This window comes from Desmodus rotundus, chromosome 4 (genome assembly GCF_022682495.2).
Source record: "Desmodus rotundus isolate HL8 chromosome 4, HLdesRot8A.1, whole genome shotgun sequence".
Lineage (NCBI taxonomy): Eukaryota > Metazoa > Chordata > Mammalia > Chiroptera > Phyllostomidae > Desmodus > Desmodus rotundus.
The window spans coordinates 99,522,801-99,538,389 of record NC_071390.1 but is presented as its reverse complement, the minus strand read 5'-3'; the positions used below and the strand labels follow the sequence as shown (position 1 = coordinate 99,538,389).

The following is a 15,589-nucleotide window of genomic DNA, read 5'->3' as shown; positions in this document are numbered from 1 at the left end:
AAGGTTCCTCAAAAAATTAAGAATACAGCTACCATATGATACAGCTGTTCCTCTTCAGAGTATCTACCTCAAACTTTTGAAAACATTTATTCATAAATATGAGGTCTGTCTGGGAAAAATCCAGCCACTGTTAATATAATAAGAATGCATTATACAACATTCATGTAACCTGGCAGCCAAGGAGAGTGGACTGGAATGTGCAAGTGTGAACAATGACGTCTTCACTCTACTAGTCAGTGGGGGCAGTAGACACCTAGCCCTCATTGCAATAGACAGATGTTATATAATAGAACTGTACACTTGAAACTTGTATAATTTTATTAACCAATGTCACACAAATACATTTAATTAAATAAAAAATTAAAGGACAACTTCACTGGATATATTATTTTTGGTTGGTAATTTCTATTAATATTTTGAATATATCATACTACTCTCTCCTGATCTATATGGTTTCTGAAATATGATAATAATCTGATGTCATTTTGTTTATAGATTATTGCCTCTTTTTCCTGGCTGCCTTTAAAATTTTTTGTTATCATTGACTTTTGCCAGTTTTATTGTAATGTGTATTGAAAGTATTTTTGTGTTGAAATAATTAGGTGTGCTGTTACTGTTTTATACTTGAATGTCTAGTTTCTTCCCTAGATTTAGGAAGTTCTCATCAATTATTTGTTTGAAAAGGCTCTATTTCCTTCTCTCTTCTGCTGGGATATCTACTACCCTTATGTTGCTGTTTCTAATGGAGTTGGTTCTCACAAAGTTTCTTCATTAAAAAAAATCTTAGTTCTCTTTCTTCTTCAACCTAACTAATTTCTAGACTTCTATCTTTGAGGTTATTAATTCTCTTTTATAGATGACCTGCTCTATTTTTCATCTCATTTATTGAGTTCTTCAGCTTCAGAATTTCTGTTTGGTTCTTTTTTATAGTTCCAATGTCTTTAGTAAAGTGCTCCTGTTCATTAATTTTATTCCTGAGCTCAATGAACTGCTTCTTTGAGTTTTCTTGTATCTACTGAGTTTTTTTAATGACTGGTATTTTGAATTCTCTGTTATTTAGATCACAATTTTCTATTACTTTGGTTTTGCATTCTGAAGAGTCTCATTTTTCTCTGTGTTACCATGTTACCTTGCTTGACTATGGTGCTTGATAGATTGTTCCTCTGTCACTGCATTTAAAATAGTGAATTATTTTATTTAGGTACCATTTTTATTTTAACAATTCAGCAGGTTGACAATGGTCTTTCTTTTGTTTTCCAGCAGATGATGATATAGCACAAGCTTTTACTTTCTCTTAATGTGCTTCTTCAGCCTCTAAGGGGGAGGTGCAGCGGCATCACTGTGGTCATGGGAGTCACAGACTAAGTGACAAGGGTGGTGAATGTTCTCACTTGTTTTGGTTGCCTTCATCTCAGGGCTCCACCACTGTGGTGGGGAATGTAGTGGTGGGAGGCGCCAGATTTGCTTGCCCTCTACACTGCTGCCTGCTTCCCTATGGCTGCAGTGCTGCTGCGCTGTAGCAGGAAGCCTTAGAGGCATCTTTGCTGCTGCTACCATTGCAAACAATCAAGGAAGGGTGGCAGATTACCAGGCCCTCTTGCTGCTTCGGCCTCCCTTATCCTCCAATGGAATGTCAGGTAAGGAGCCACACCCCAACTCTTCCTGCTACATTAGTTGGGGCCATAGGCTCAGTCATGGCAGCTGGGAACTGCATGCATGGGCACCATCCCTGTCCTTCCCCAGTCTTGCTTCCTGTGCTGTTCCAATATGCCCATCTTCAGATGTGCCAATGTGTGGATCTCTCAGGCATGTGTGGTGAGCATAGAAACCTTTGTTGGATTACAGATGTTTGACTAGGTGTAGATTCAAAAAGAGATACAAGAGGTCCTCTAAATTCACCATGGTGCTTACATCACCAGATGTGATAATTTTTAAATGTAGTTTCAGGATTTTCAAGTGTCAAACCCAATTTATACCAATCTGTATGATGGTTAAATAAATTAACCAAAGGTTTTCGTTAAAAATAAAATAACATCGCCCTGGCTGGTGTAGCTCAGTGGACTGAGTGCCAGCCTGTGAACCAAAGGGTTGCTGGTTCGATTGCTAGTCAGGGCACATACCTGGGTTGTGGGCCAGGTTCCCAGTAGGGGGTGTGTGAGAGGCAACCACACATTGATGTTTTTCTCCGTCTCTTTCTTCCTCCCTTCCCTTCCCTAAAAATAAATAAATAAAATCTTTAAAAAAATAAAATAACATCTATATGCTAATGTAGTCATGGGAATATTTACAGTATCTGTATATTTTATAGCTTGCATGCAATTGTGTAACAGTTATAGTATATTTCTGAATGTGAAGTTATATTAATTATGAAAAGTTTAAAAACTGCAAGCAATAAATAAACAATTATAAAATATACATATATACACATACTTTTTTGTGTGTGTATGTATGTACATGCACACATAAAAATGAATGTGTCCATTTTCCTGACAACCACAGGTGACTATAAGACATTTTTATGTAAAGCTCCACTCTTTTCTCTTTATTTGCTTTCTTTCTCTTACATCAGATTTATTTTCCCCCTTTTGGTTTACTTTCTGTATACTAATATTAAATATTATTATAAACTATGAATGATTGATTTATAATATTTGAAGTAAACCCACTGAACCTTATATTTATCTCTGAAAATCTCTGAGGGAATTCTTTTCCTGGCACAAAGGGAACAAAGTCAAACAATGAAAAAAGAAAAATAATTCTGAGAATACCAAGTACAATAATTGTTTCATTGTAACATAATACAAATTAGATATTTGACATCTTCTTGGATGAATTTCAATAGCCAAAACAAACTGCAGAACTGTAAACACATAGCACTTAGGCAATTTCTCTGTTGTTTTTTTCTTGTTAAACCAAAAAGGAAGTTAATATTTAGAAAAAAACAGTCTTTAAACTCAACCGCTCAATCCAACACAAAGAGATACTTTATAGCCACAAATAAAGCACATGCTTTGGCAGGGAGAATGTAACTTTTTGTTTTTATATTTTTCTTTTTATGTTTTTTATTATTGCCTTTAACTTGGCATCACGGAATATGCTTTTGAAATTTCTCAATGAACAATGACAGTTAAGTTTTGAAAGGCAAACAATAATGCTCCTAGTAGAATGTATTCATGGGACTTTGGAGTAGTTAGAAAATTAATAGGACATAAACATAAATTAATCATAAAAATTCATAAATGAGAGTACATTACATTGAAAAATTTGTACTTGTTAAAAGATACCATTAAAATGGAAAACTGATCACCCTCAGGCTGGGAGGAGTTTATTTGCCATGTATATTGTCAGCCAACATCTTGTATCAACAATAGAAATAAGGAAATAAGAAAAAGTCAAACAACTCAACAGAAAAATGGAAACCAGAATCTTGAAAGGGCATTTCAGCAAAATAAAAAGGCTATCAAATTTTAATAAACATCTGAAAAGAAACTCAGTTTCACCATATGCCTAAGTGCTCACAGGAGTTCCATTTCTGCCCTTTCGGCTCTCTGAGCAGCAGCATGGTGCTGGGCAAGAACAAGCACCTTCCTTAATGACAGCAGAAAGCAGGGCAAGAAGAAAGTGGTTGACCCACTTTCTAAGAAAGATCAGTATGATGTGAAGTCACCAGCTATGTTCAATATAAGAAATATTGAAAAAACACTAATCACAAGAACTCAAGGAACCCAAATTGCATCTGATGGCCTGAAGGGTCATGTTTCAGGAGTTAGCCTAGCTTGTCTGCAGAATGACAAAGTTGCATTTAGAAAATTCAAACTAATTACTGAGGATGGTCAGGGCAAAAACTACCTGACTAATTTCCATGGCATGGATCTTACCCATGACAAAATGTGCTCCAAGGCAAAAAAAAATGGCAGACCATGTTTGAAGCTCATGTGGATGTCAAGACTACCAATGGGTATTTGCTTCCTCTATTCTGTGTTGGTTTTACTAAAAACTGCAACAATCAGATTCAGAAGACCTCTTATGCTCAGCATCAACAGGTTCACCAAATTCAGAAGATGATGATGGCTATCATGACCCAAGAGATGCAGACCAATGAATTGAAAGAAGTGGTCAATAAAATGATTCCAGATAGCATTGGAAAAGACATAGAAAAGTCTTGCCAATCTATTCACCTGCTTGATAATGTCTTTGTTAGAAAAGTAAAATGCTGAAGAAGTCTAAGTTTGAACTGGGAAAACTCATGGAGCTTCATGGTGAAGGTAGCAGTTATGGAAAAGCTACTGGGGAAGAGACAGGTGCTTAAAGTTGAATGAGTTTATGGATATGAGCCCTCAGTTTGAGAATCTGTTTAAAATGTAGACATTTAATTGTGACAAACAAAAGGGCCTACTTGGGATATTAAAAAAATCTCTCATTTTTTTAAATCTGAGAAATGTGCATGAACAACTATGAAATATTATCACATAAATACACACAGTAAGAGATAAAGTACTAAATTTTGGCGATGTGGAAAAACAAAAAATTATATACCATTTCTGATATATGTAATCACATTGAAAAAATTATTAGCACTATCTGCTAAACTTGATCCAAAATATACCCTATGACAAATAATTCCACTCCTAAGTATTATCATAGATGGCCTTTGACAGTAGGTATTCCTACATTTAAATTCATGTTTTGAAATTATTTTTATAGCTTAGACATGTATGTACTGACCTACCTATAACAAAAAAATGTTTTATGTTTTTGTTTTGTAACAACAAAGCCTACAATAAAACATTGAAATATCATGACTACATATTAACAATACAACACAGAAATGCACATACAGTATGTTAATCTCAAGACATTACACAAATATTTATAGCAGCATCATTGGTAATAGCCAAAAACCAAAAATAACAAAAATGTCCACCAACATTATTCATATAATGGAATAATAGATGGCTATGAAATAAACAAACTATTGTTATACTCAAATGCTACATGTATTAACATGGATAAATCTCATTAGTGAAAGAAGCTAGATACAAAAGAATACATAATCTACATTGATTCTATTTTTGTGGAAGTCAAACTCAGGGAAAGCCAGTGTTTAGAAGTGAGAATAGTGGTTAGTTTTTGAATGTAGGGTGGTAGTAATGGCAGTAAGTATAAAGAGGGCTTATTGGTTACTTACTGTATTTTTTGGACTGTAAGATGCACTTTTTACCCCCCAAATTTGGGAGGAAAATGGGGGTGTGTCTTATAGTTTGAATGTAGCTTACCTGGCTCGCTGGGGTGGGGGCAGGAGTAGGGGGGTGGTGGAGTGGGTTTTTTTCCCCCTATTTTCCTCCTCTAAAAACTAGGTGCATCTTATGGTCCAGTGCATCTTACAGTCCAAAAATTATGGTATAATGTTCTTATTTTTAACCTGTCATAATTATATGTCTGTTTTTATGTTGTGATAACTCTTGAGCTTTTCACCTTTGAAATTTTACTGTTCTGTATGTCATAATTCAGTTTTTTAAAAAGTTAAATAAAGTTAAAATGCCTTAATTGGTTTTCCAGTTTAAAAGAATTGACACGGATGTTTCTACAATTGCTGGAAAAAAAAGTGTTGGAAAATGCCATTAAAAATTTTTCAGGATGTGAGGGTGATCTGGCAGCAACATCTGTCACCTGATTGATCCCCAGGGTTGATTTGGCTGATCTGGCTGGCTGGGCAGGTGTCCCCTTCCTCCCTCACTGATCCATGTGCATCCCTCCTGAAAGTTGTGCTCTCAGTCAAGAGGATGACCTTCCTTCCCAATTAGAGGAGAGGGCTGGTCATTGGTCAAGGTATATGTAGCTGTGCTCCCCTGCTAGAACCTCCAAACAAGCTCTCTAGGTCCATTTGTAGGAGAATGAGGGGTAGTCAAGCTTCCAAGACTCCATACACATCCAAATGAGGCACTGCATGTGGCAGTCTGCTTTTCTTAAAAAAAAAAAAAATTCAGATGGACTTCAGGTCAAGATGGTGACATAGGTTATGGTGTTGTAGGTAAACACGGCTGGCCTCTTTGCACAACCACATCAAAATTACTACTAAAATATAGAACAACCATCACTCAGACCATCAGAAATCGAGTTGCATGGATGTCTGATAACTACAGAATAAAAGAAACCATATCTATCCAGACTGGTAGGAGGGATGTACATGCAGAATGGGTTGGTCACTCACCCATGTGAGGTGGATAAAAATTTTGGAGAGACATCATGGGAGCAAGGAGTCCCAGCCTTATACCAGGTCCCCCAACCCAGCGTTCTAGTACCAAGATAAGTCCCCCAAATCTTCTGGCTGCAAAAAGCAGTAGGTGTTGAGTCTGTGGAAGAAACTTCTGAAGCCCCAAGCAGTTCCTCTTAAAGACCCATACACAGACTCACCTACTCAGACTCACATCGCCTGAGCTCCAGCACCAGGGTAGCAGCTTGAAAGGCACCAGTGACATACAAGGAGAAACAAATGTCTGGCATCAAGGTAAGCAGAGACCATTGTACTGTTTCAGGACCTTCCCCCGACAGACTGGCGGGATGGTGCCATATCTGAGACTCCATCAACTTGGCTAACACTGTTTGACCTGCCTTGCAGAACCTCAGAGACTCTGCCCTACCCAATTTATGGGCCCACCTAAGCAGCTTTTCCACATGAATGGCCTATCTGGGCTCATGCTTCACAACTTCCTAACTCCTCTCAAACAAGCAACAGCTGGCCTCATGAGCTCCAGGCCAGGCACTAGCAGCAGCCAGATTAGTTTCACAGCTTGGCTTCACCTGGGAACCTCCAAGCCCAGCACAACTAGAAGCCACCTCAGATTGCCTTATAGGTCAGGCAGGGTGGTCCTTGGCAGAACACAGGTAGGGGCTGACCTTGGCCTGCACCACCCTTGGAAACCCCAGAACAACCAGTGGACAGCTACAGACCACATCAGAGCACCAAAACCCTGTCCCTGCACAGCTGATTTTCCATAGAGGGTGGAGGTTGGTGGTAAGTGGTCACAGCCAGTCCTTGCTGCTGACTGGCCTGGGTAAATACCTCACATTGATCTTCCAACAGCAACCAAGGCTCAACTATAATAAGAGGGTGTACTCAGCCCACATAAAGGGTACACCGTGAGTACCCAGTTTGGGTAATAGGGGAGCCTGTGCCACTGGACCCTACAGGACACATACTATATTAGGTCACCCTACCAAGACAGGGAGTCATAGCAACTCTACCTAATACATACAAACACAGGGAGGCTACCAAAATGAGTAGACAAAGAAACATGGCCCAAATGAAAGAACATCAAAACTCTGGAAAAAGAGCTAAACAAAATGGAGGTAAGCAATCTATCAGATGCAGAGTTCAAAACACTGGTTATAAGGATGCTCAAGGAACTTAATGAGGACATCAGAATCATTAAAAAATGTATGGTCAGAGATGAACAATGCACTAATTGAAATAAAGAACAATTTATAGGGAAACAATTGTAGAGTGGATAAGGCTGAGAATCAAATCAATGATTTGGAACATAAGGAAATGAAAAAAAAAACCCAACCAATCAGAATAGCAAGAAGAAGAATCCAAAAAGAAAGAAAACTAGGATAATATAAGCAGCCTCTGGACAACTTCAAGAGGTCCAACATTCAAGTCATAGGGGTGACAGAAGGAGAAGAGAAAGAGCAAGAAATTGGAAATCTATTTGAAAAAATAATGAAAGAAAAATTCCCTAATTTGGTGAAAGAAATAGACATGCATGTCCAGGAAGCACAGAGTCCCAAACAAGATGGATGCAAAGAGGCCCACTCCTAGACACATCTTAATTAAAATGCCAAAGGTAAAAGATAAAGAGAGAATCTTAAAAGCAGCAAGAGAAAAAGAAGTTATTTACCTACAGGGGAGTTCCTATAAGACTGTCAGCTGATTTCTCAAAAGAAATGCAGGCTAGAAGGGATTGATTGGCAAGACATATTCAAAATCATGAAAAGCAGGGACCTACAGTCAAGATTGCTCTACCCAGCAAAGCTATCATTTAGAATTGAAGGGCAGATAAAGTACTTCCCAGACAAGAAAAAACTAAAGTTTGTCATCATCAGACCACTACTATATGAAATGTTAAATGGACATGTTTAAGAAAAAGAAGATCAAAACTATGAACAATAAAACGGCAAAAATAAATGTCTATCAACAACTGAATCTAAAAAAAACCAAACTAAGCAAACAAGAAGAACAGAGACAGAATCATGGATATGGAGAGCATTTTGATGGTCGCCATATGAGAGAGGGGTGTGGGGGAATGGGTGAAGAGGTGAAGGGATTAAGAAGTACAAATAGGTAGTTACAGAATAGCCATGGGGATATAAAGTAGAGTATAGGAAATGGAGTAGCCTAAGAACTTATATGTGTGACCCATGGGCATAAACAATGGTGGGGGGATTGCCTGAGGGAGTGGATGGTGCTGGATGGAGAGGAAAAAGTGGGGGGAATCAGGACAACTGTAATAGCATAATCAATAAAATATAATTTAAAATAAATAAATGATTAAATATGTAAAAAAATTTTCAGAATAAAATTTTGAGACAAGATTAAATCTGATCATCCAAATTTACTTTTGAACAACTAATATGGAATGTATACATCTTTAGAAGACAAACAATAAAATCTAAATTTAGAAATGTAAGAATTACAAAAATAAAATCTGAGCTGGAGAGTCATAGAACTCGATCTTACATCATCCAAACCTTTTATTACACACAAGAGGAAACAGACCTTGACAGTATAAATTAATAAGCAATATCAGCTTATTAATGATAGATTAGGGATTGGAGCACTCCGGACACATCAGGAGAGTTCTGGTTTTCTCCATTAGTCATTGGGTCTCTCAGCATGTGTGTACAGTGATGTACCCGTAGTTAGGACAAACATTTAGACATGCATTCCAATGAGTTGCTATTTGTGTTCCTATAGAGTTTCACCCCCAGCGAAACAAAGCAAAACAAACCTCATACAAGTCACTATGGTAACTGAACCTAATCCAAGATTCTATTTCTTTATATGAGAAATCACCACATTGGTTATGGGGTTTGTTCAAAAGAAATAAATGAGTTATTTTAAAAATGACACCCTACAGTAAGATTCAAAAGCATCTTATCATGGGAATGGGTGTCTCTGAAAGACAACTGGTCACCAGTTTACTTACTTTGGTGACTGGCCACCCAGTCACCAAAGTAAGTAAACATAGGTCAAATTTCTTTAAAAGTAAAAAACAGGAATAATATTTGTATCTTTTGTTTAAAAATGATAGAATGGTGAGGCACATTGCATTTTACAGAGATGGCTGAACATTTTTTTCAAATACAAGTTACTGCTTCTTTTAATGATTTCTCTGTGTGGGAAAATACACATTTTGTTGTAGGCTTAGACACAATTTCAATCAAATCATTACTACTTTTATGTCATACTGATAGCCCGCAGTTATCTAAAACCTTTAAAAATAATCTTCTTTAACGTCAAATCCTGTTATCCAACAAATATTATTAGGTAACTATAATGTACAAATCAATATGCCATGTTTTAGTGGACATAACATTTACTCTTCCAAAAGAGTCCTCAAATACTTTAGAAACTTCACAATTCCTCTGGCTGGTGGTATATAAGAAAAAGACAAGTCTGTGATTATTTGGACTTGCTAAAATTCTCCTAAACATTGTTGTCTAAGTGATGGGATTCTCTAATACTTTGAATTAGCCACTTTTTCCTAGCACTTCTCTACGTGGACAGCAGTGGTGTGCAAAATATACTTGTCCTATCAAAGAGTTTTAAATTAAATTTTTAAAAAACTTCATATCAAATGGCTACAACATCCAAGGCAATATCAGGTATACTCAATGTTATATAAATTTTTCTATTCATGTTTATTTTATTATTCAACTTTGTGAGAATTTTGCATTTTTAATCCACATTAAATACTTCCCTGAATTGTTGTAGAGATCATACCTGTTTTAATGCTGATCTTCTTTTTTTTAAAGATTTTATTTCTTTATTTTTAGAGAGGGGAAGGGAGAGAGAAAGAAAGGGAGAGAAACATCAATATGTGGTTGCTTTCATGCGCCCTCCTACTGGGGAACAAGCCCATAACCCAGGCATGTGCCCTGACTTGGAATCGAACCGGCGACCCTTTGGTTCACAGTCCAACACTCAATCCTCTGAGACACACCAGCCAGCGCTAATGCTGCTCTTTTTAACCCTACTGAAATATTAATGTGAAGTTAGTTTTTTTGAAAGTATTTGAGCCATATTTATTTTCTAATAACAATAATTCTGGCTTTTGAAAGTGTCTTGCTAACATTTTTTGGAATTGTGGAATTCAAAGTGCGTTGAGGAAATATTGCAGTTAAACTCTCTATAGGCAACATATTAAATGCATGGCATCCATTATGGCCCAGATGACCCAATATTAATGGTACTGAAACAAAAACCAAGACTATTTTCTACTGTAGAGTAGAACAAATCTCAATGTTATTTGTTCATTTGAGTACTTGTCTTACAAATTTATAAAGGTCGTGTTCCCAAATTGCAGTCATATACTCTGCATGCACTGCCTTAGAGAATTAAAGACGTCCTGCTTTTGTCTTTCACTTTTTAACTATATTATTTTACTATTTCAAATTATTTGTCAAGGTATAGATTTGCAAACAGTAGTCACTTGAAAATGATTTCGTAAATGGTGAGAACTTTAGGTGTGAAGATTGTATTTATTATATAACTTACCTTTGTGAGCATGCTTAGACATGCATTATCATCAGGATGCTGGTTTCTACGGAGTACAGCAAGTTTCCCAACTTTAACATTTATGTACATTTGTTTACATACAACAGTATCTTAATTTGAAAATGTGACCCATAACTTAGTTAACATTGACAAATGTGTTCTTGCTATTTATGTTTTATAATAGATTTTGAATCACTAAAGAAAATACCAAATGAAAAATTTTATTTTTTGAAAACAGCTGTGGCAGAGTCAAAAATTACATGAAGATTCCTAGAAAGTTCTAGAAGACAGGCCAACGATTTAAATGGTGCAGAATTATTTTTTAAAAGATGAACATGGAAGTTTATTGTTCAAAAGCAAATTGCAGGCATTTTGCTGACATTTGCCAATATAAATTTTATTTTATTTTTATTATTTTTATTCTTCTATTACAGTTGGCCCCATTCCCCCCCCATCACTCTCACCCACCCCCACCTCTCACATTCAATCCTCCCCCCACCCCTGTTGTCTTTGTCCATGGGTCCTTTATACTTGTTCCTTGATGAACCTTCCCCTTCTTTGTCCCTTTGTACCCTTCCCCCCTCTCCTCTGGTTACTGTCAGTTTGTTCTTTATTTCAATGTCTCTGGTTATGTTTTGCTTGATTGTTTGTTTTGTTGTTTAGGTTCCACTTATAGGTGAGATAATATGGTATTTGTCTTTCACCACCTGGCTTATTTCAGTCAGCATAATGCTCTCCCATTCCATCCACACTGTCACGAAGGGTAGGAGTTCTTTCTTTCTGCTACTTAAGTATTCCACTGTGTGAATGTACCACAGTTTTCTGATACACTCATTTACTGATGGGCATGTAGGCTGTTTCCAGCACTTGGCTATTGTGCTGCTATGAACATTGGGGTGCATAGGTTCTTTTGAATTGATGTTTCAGGATTCCTAGGATATAATCCCAGCAGTGGAATGGCTGGGTCAAAAAGCAGTTCCATTTTCAGTTTTTTGAGGAAATTCCATACTGTTTTACACCATGGCTGCACTAGTCTGCATTCCCACCAACAGTGCACTAGGGTTCCCTTTTCTCTACAACCTCGTCAGCACTTGTTGTTTGTTGATTTGTTTATGATGGCCATTCTGACCACTGTGAAGTGGTATCTCATTGTGGTTTTGATTTGCATCTCTCTGATGGTTAGTGATGCTGAGCATCCTTTCATATGTCTCTGGGCCTTCTGTATGTCCTTCCTTGGAGAAGTGTCTGTTCAGATTCTTTGCCCATTTTTTAATTGGATTTTTTAATGGATTGTTTGTCTTCCTGGTGTGGAATCATATCTTTATATATTTTGGAGAGAAGACCCTTGTCTGAGGTATCATTGGTAAATATATTTTTCCCATACAGTTGGTTCCCTATTCATTTTGCTAATGTTTCCTTTAGCCGTGCAGAAGTTTCTAATTTGATGAAGTCCCATTTGTTTATTCTTTCCTTTATGTCCCTTGCTCTAGGGGACACATTGGTGAAATATTGCTGCATGGAATAACTGAAATTTTCCTGTCTATGTTCTCCTCTGGGAGTTTTATGGTGTCATGATTTATATTTGTCTTTTATCCATCTTGAGTTTATTTTTGTATATGGCATAAGTTGGTGGTCGAATTTCATTTTTTTGCATGTAGGTGTCCAGGTCTCCCTGGACACCATTTGTTGAAGAGGCTATTTTTACTCCATTTTATGCTTCTGCTCTCTTTATCAAATATTAATTGACCACAGATGTCGGGGAGCTTTAACGCAGCACCCCCGTCCGCCATGGATGAAGAATAAGTCTACCAAGACATGATCTGCTTGGGGAGGAGAGGTGGCCGATCTCTCAAAGGAGAAGCGCCCAGAGCCTTTCCCTCCATGGGCTTTTATTAGGTTCATTTGCATAGGAATACAGATTAATCTCATCAATCATTATTAGGCAGTAAGGGTTAAACAAGAGAACTTTGAGGGCTTATTTTGAGTTACAGCCAATTAGTTAGAGGGCTATAAAACTTTAGGTGCCAGACTCATCTCAGGTCTGGACGCTTATCTTTTAAGTTGAGGGTACAAATTAAGTAGGTTTCACAGGAATGTATGTATTTTTGTTAGGCCTGATTCCCCAGGGAATCCGCCCCTCCCAGCACAGGACTGCACCTCCCTCTGTTATCGCTTCAGGCTTAAGTCAGGCAAGGGAAGCAAGGCAGCCAAGAGATTAGGAGACTTTTTGCAGACAGAATGAGGACTCAGGCTATTTCAAAGCCGAGGGGCGAGGGTCCATCACCCCCTTTTTCCACAGCCCCCCGAGTCCTTCCCTGCGAGCTTATCCCTGGTGACCAGAGCCTGTCTTAGGTTGATCCTCCCTTGAGGATTCTTACCCGTCATTGGCTAACTGGTCAAGCTCAGGGCCAAGCAGGGTGAAGTGAGCAGAGGTGGCACACCTGCCAGGGAGATAAGCTTTGTCTCCTTAGTGGCTTATGGTCCCAACTCTGACTCAGCCTTAACCATAGGGGGTTACAGCCTCTGAAACCAGGCAGGGTGGTTCCCAACACACAGAGACATGGGTTTACTTCTGGGCTCTCTATTCTGTTCCATTGATCTATGTGTCTGTTTTTATGACCGTACTAGACTGTTTTGATTACAGTGGCCTTATAATATAGTTTAATATCAGGTATGGTGATCCCACCTACTTTATTCTTCTTTCTCAAAATTGCGGAGGCTATTTGGGGTTGTTTATGGTTCCATACAAACTTTTGAAATATTTGTTCTATATCTGTGAAATATGTCATTTGTATTATAATAGGGATTGTGTTAAATCTATAAATTGCTTTGGGTAGTATGGACATTTTGATGATGTTGATTATTCCAATCCATGAACACTGTATATGCTTCTATTTATTTGTGTCTTCCTTAATTTCTGTCTTCAGAATTTATAACATTGTTTTATCAGAGTTTTAGGATCAGTATATATTTTTACTTTTTATATTTCATTTGCTTAATGATGTTAATAATATTTCTTTGGTCATATTAATATATGCATTTATAAAGTTCAAAGGATATTGCAAATATATATATTTTAATTTTAAAATGTATAAAAATAAAGAAAAGATAATTGTGGGTAATATAACAGAAAGTATATGGGAAAAGGGGTAAAATACTTAAGACCTAACAAGTCAATAAGAAGGTTTAAGCCTCATTTTCCTAATTTTTAAAATTAAAAATGCTAATAGCAGCTATGGTCTCCCCATGAATCTGTTACCATGAAGGCAAATGTGTCCATATAATATGAAAGTACTTGGTACATTGTAAAGTGAATTAAGCCTAAGACTCTAAGGCATCTGTTCAATTAAATGAGAAAGGCTTCAGCCCATAAAGAAATAAACAGCTAGTGTGACATCTTTCTTGGCAACAAAATTAGTCCCCTAGTACTCTTCCTAGTGGCTCAAGTCCAGAAGACTGAGCAGAACTCTATGGGAAAACGCAGAACCAAATTTGACCTGCTTCAAGGGTGGTGACAGGCTAAGTGGCACAGAAGGCTGTTCGAGGAAAGCCTGCACTGGTGTCCTGGGGAAAGCAACATCGGGCTCCGGGGAAGAACTGAGACTCCCACATGCTCAGACTGGGGCTGGGGAAGAAATGTTCGTGACAGGATCAACACTGGGTTATTGCGGAGAATACACATCTCATTTCCAGGTCTGCTTTCTCTCATAAGTGGTTGTGCCTATTAGCACTAACAGCCCTAATAAAATATTTTCTTAGCTCTGCCTTTTTTTTTCCCTCTTTTTCACTTCCTCCAAGTGCAGACAGCTTAGCAAAACTTCAGAAGTGCCAAAAATGTTACTTCATTTTGAACCTAGGGTTATAGATTTTAAATTAGTACTTTGGCCCACATTTCACTTTGTTTATATTTTTGTCTGACAGTTTAAGTCATACTTGAAAAGAGTTATTTACAAGGCAGCATCTGATGCTTGCCTCCAAGAACAACGGGCGCAAATCCTGACATCAGCAATAATCAGATGTGCCACGCGAAGGACTCTAGGGCAGCCTCTGAAAGCTTCTTTATTTTTTTGTACTTTTAATCAGTTAAAAATTATATTTTATTGATTACAGGTGTCCCAGTTTTTCTCCCTATAGCCCCCTCGCCCAGGACCCCCAGGACACTCCCTCAGGCAATCCCCCACCGTTGTTCATGTCCGGGGGTCACACGTGTAAGTTCTTTGGCTGCTCCATTTCCTACACTGTACTTCACATCCCCATGGCTATTCTGTAACTATTACACGGTACTTCGTAATCCCTCACCTTTTCACCCACTCCTCCATACTGCCCTCTCATCTAAGAGTTCTTTATAAAATGTATTGTCATAGATTCACACTGAAAGCTGAATGGCGTTTCTTCTTATTTCCCATGCTTTGCCCAACTTCGTCATTTTGGTATGTGGATCTACATAGGGGAACTTTACAAGAAATTTGAGAAGAGGATTCGACTGTATAATTACTTATACAGATAATTACCTATAGATCATGATGCTTGAGATCATTAATAAAAATATGAATTTATTATAGTCAGACAAATGTGACAGACTTCTGGACATTTCAAACCAAAAGTTTTTACATGGAGCTCACTGAAGAATGCTGACTTTAAGGTAAAAGAGCTGGACATTCTGGACATTCTTCCTAATAGATATTCTAATTTTCAAAGCACTCTCAAGCCTATCATAAGTAAATATTTAAAAAGAGACCATAATCTCAATGCATCTGCAGAATTACAATAACTAGATTGCATTTTACTTTAACTTTCTATGAAAAAGAA

At 37.5% G+C, this 15,589-nt stretch overlaps 1 pseudogene; it reads left to right on the top strand.

Annotated features, from left to right (window-relative positions):
- The first annotated feature begins 3,560 nt into the window (after nucleotides 1–3,560).
- LOC112321559 (small ribosomal subunit protein eS1-like) lies at nucleotides 3,561–4,358 on the top strand (annotated as a pseudogene).
- The last annotated feature ends 11,231 nt before the right edge of the window (nucleotides 4,359–15,589 follow it).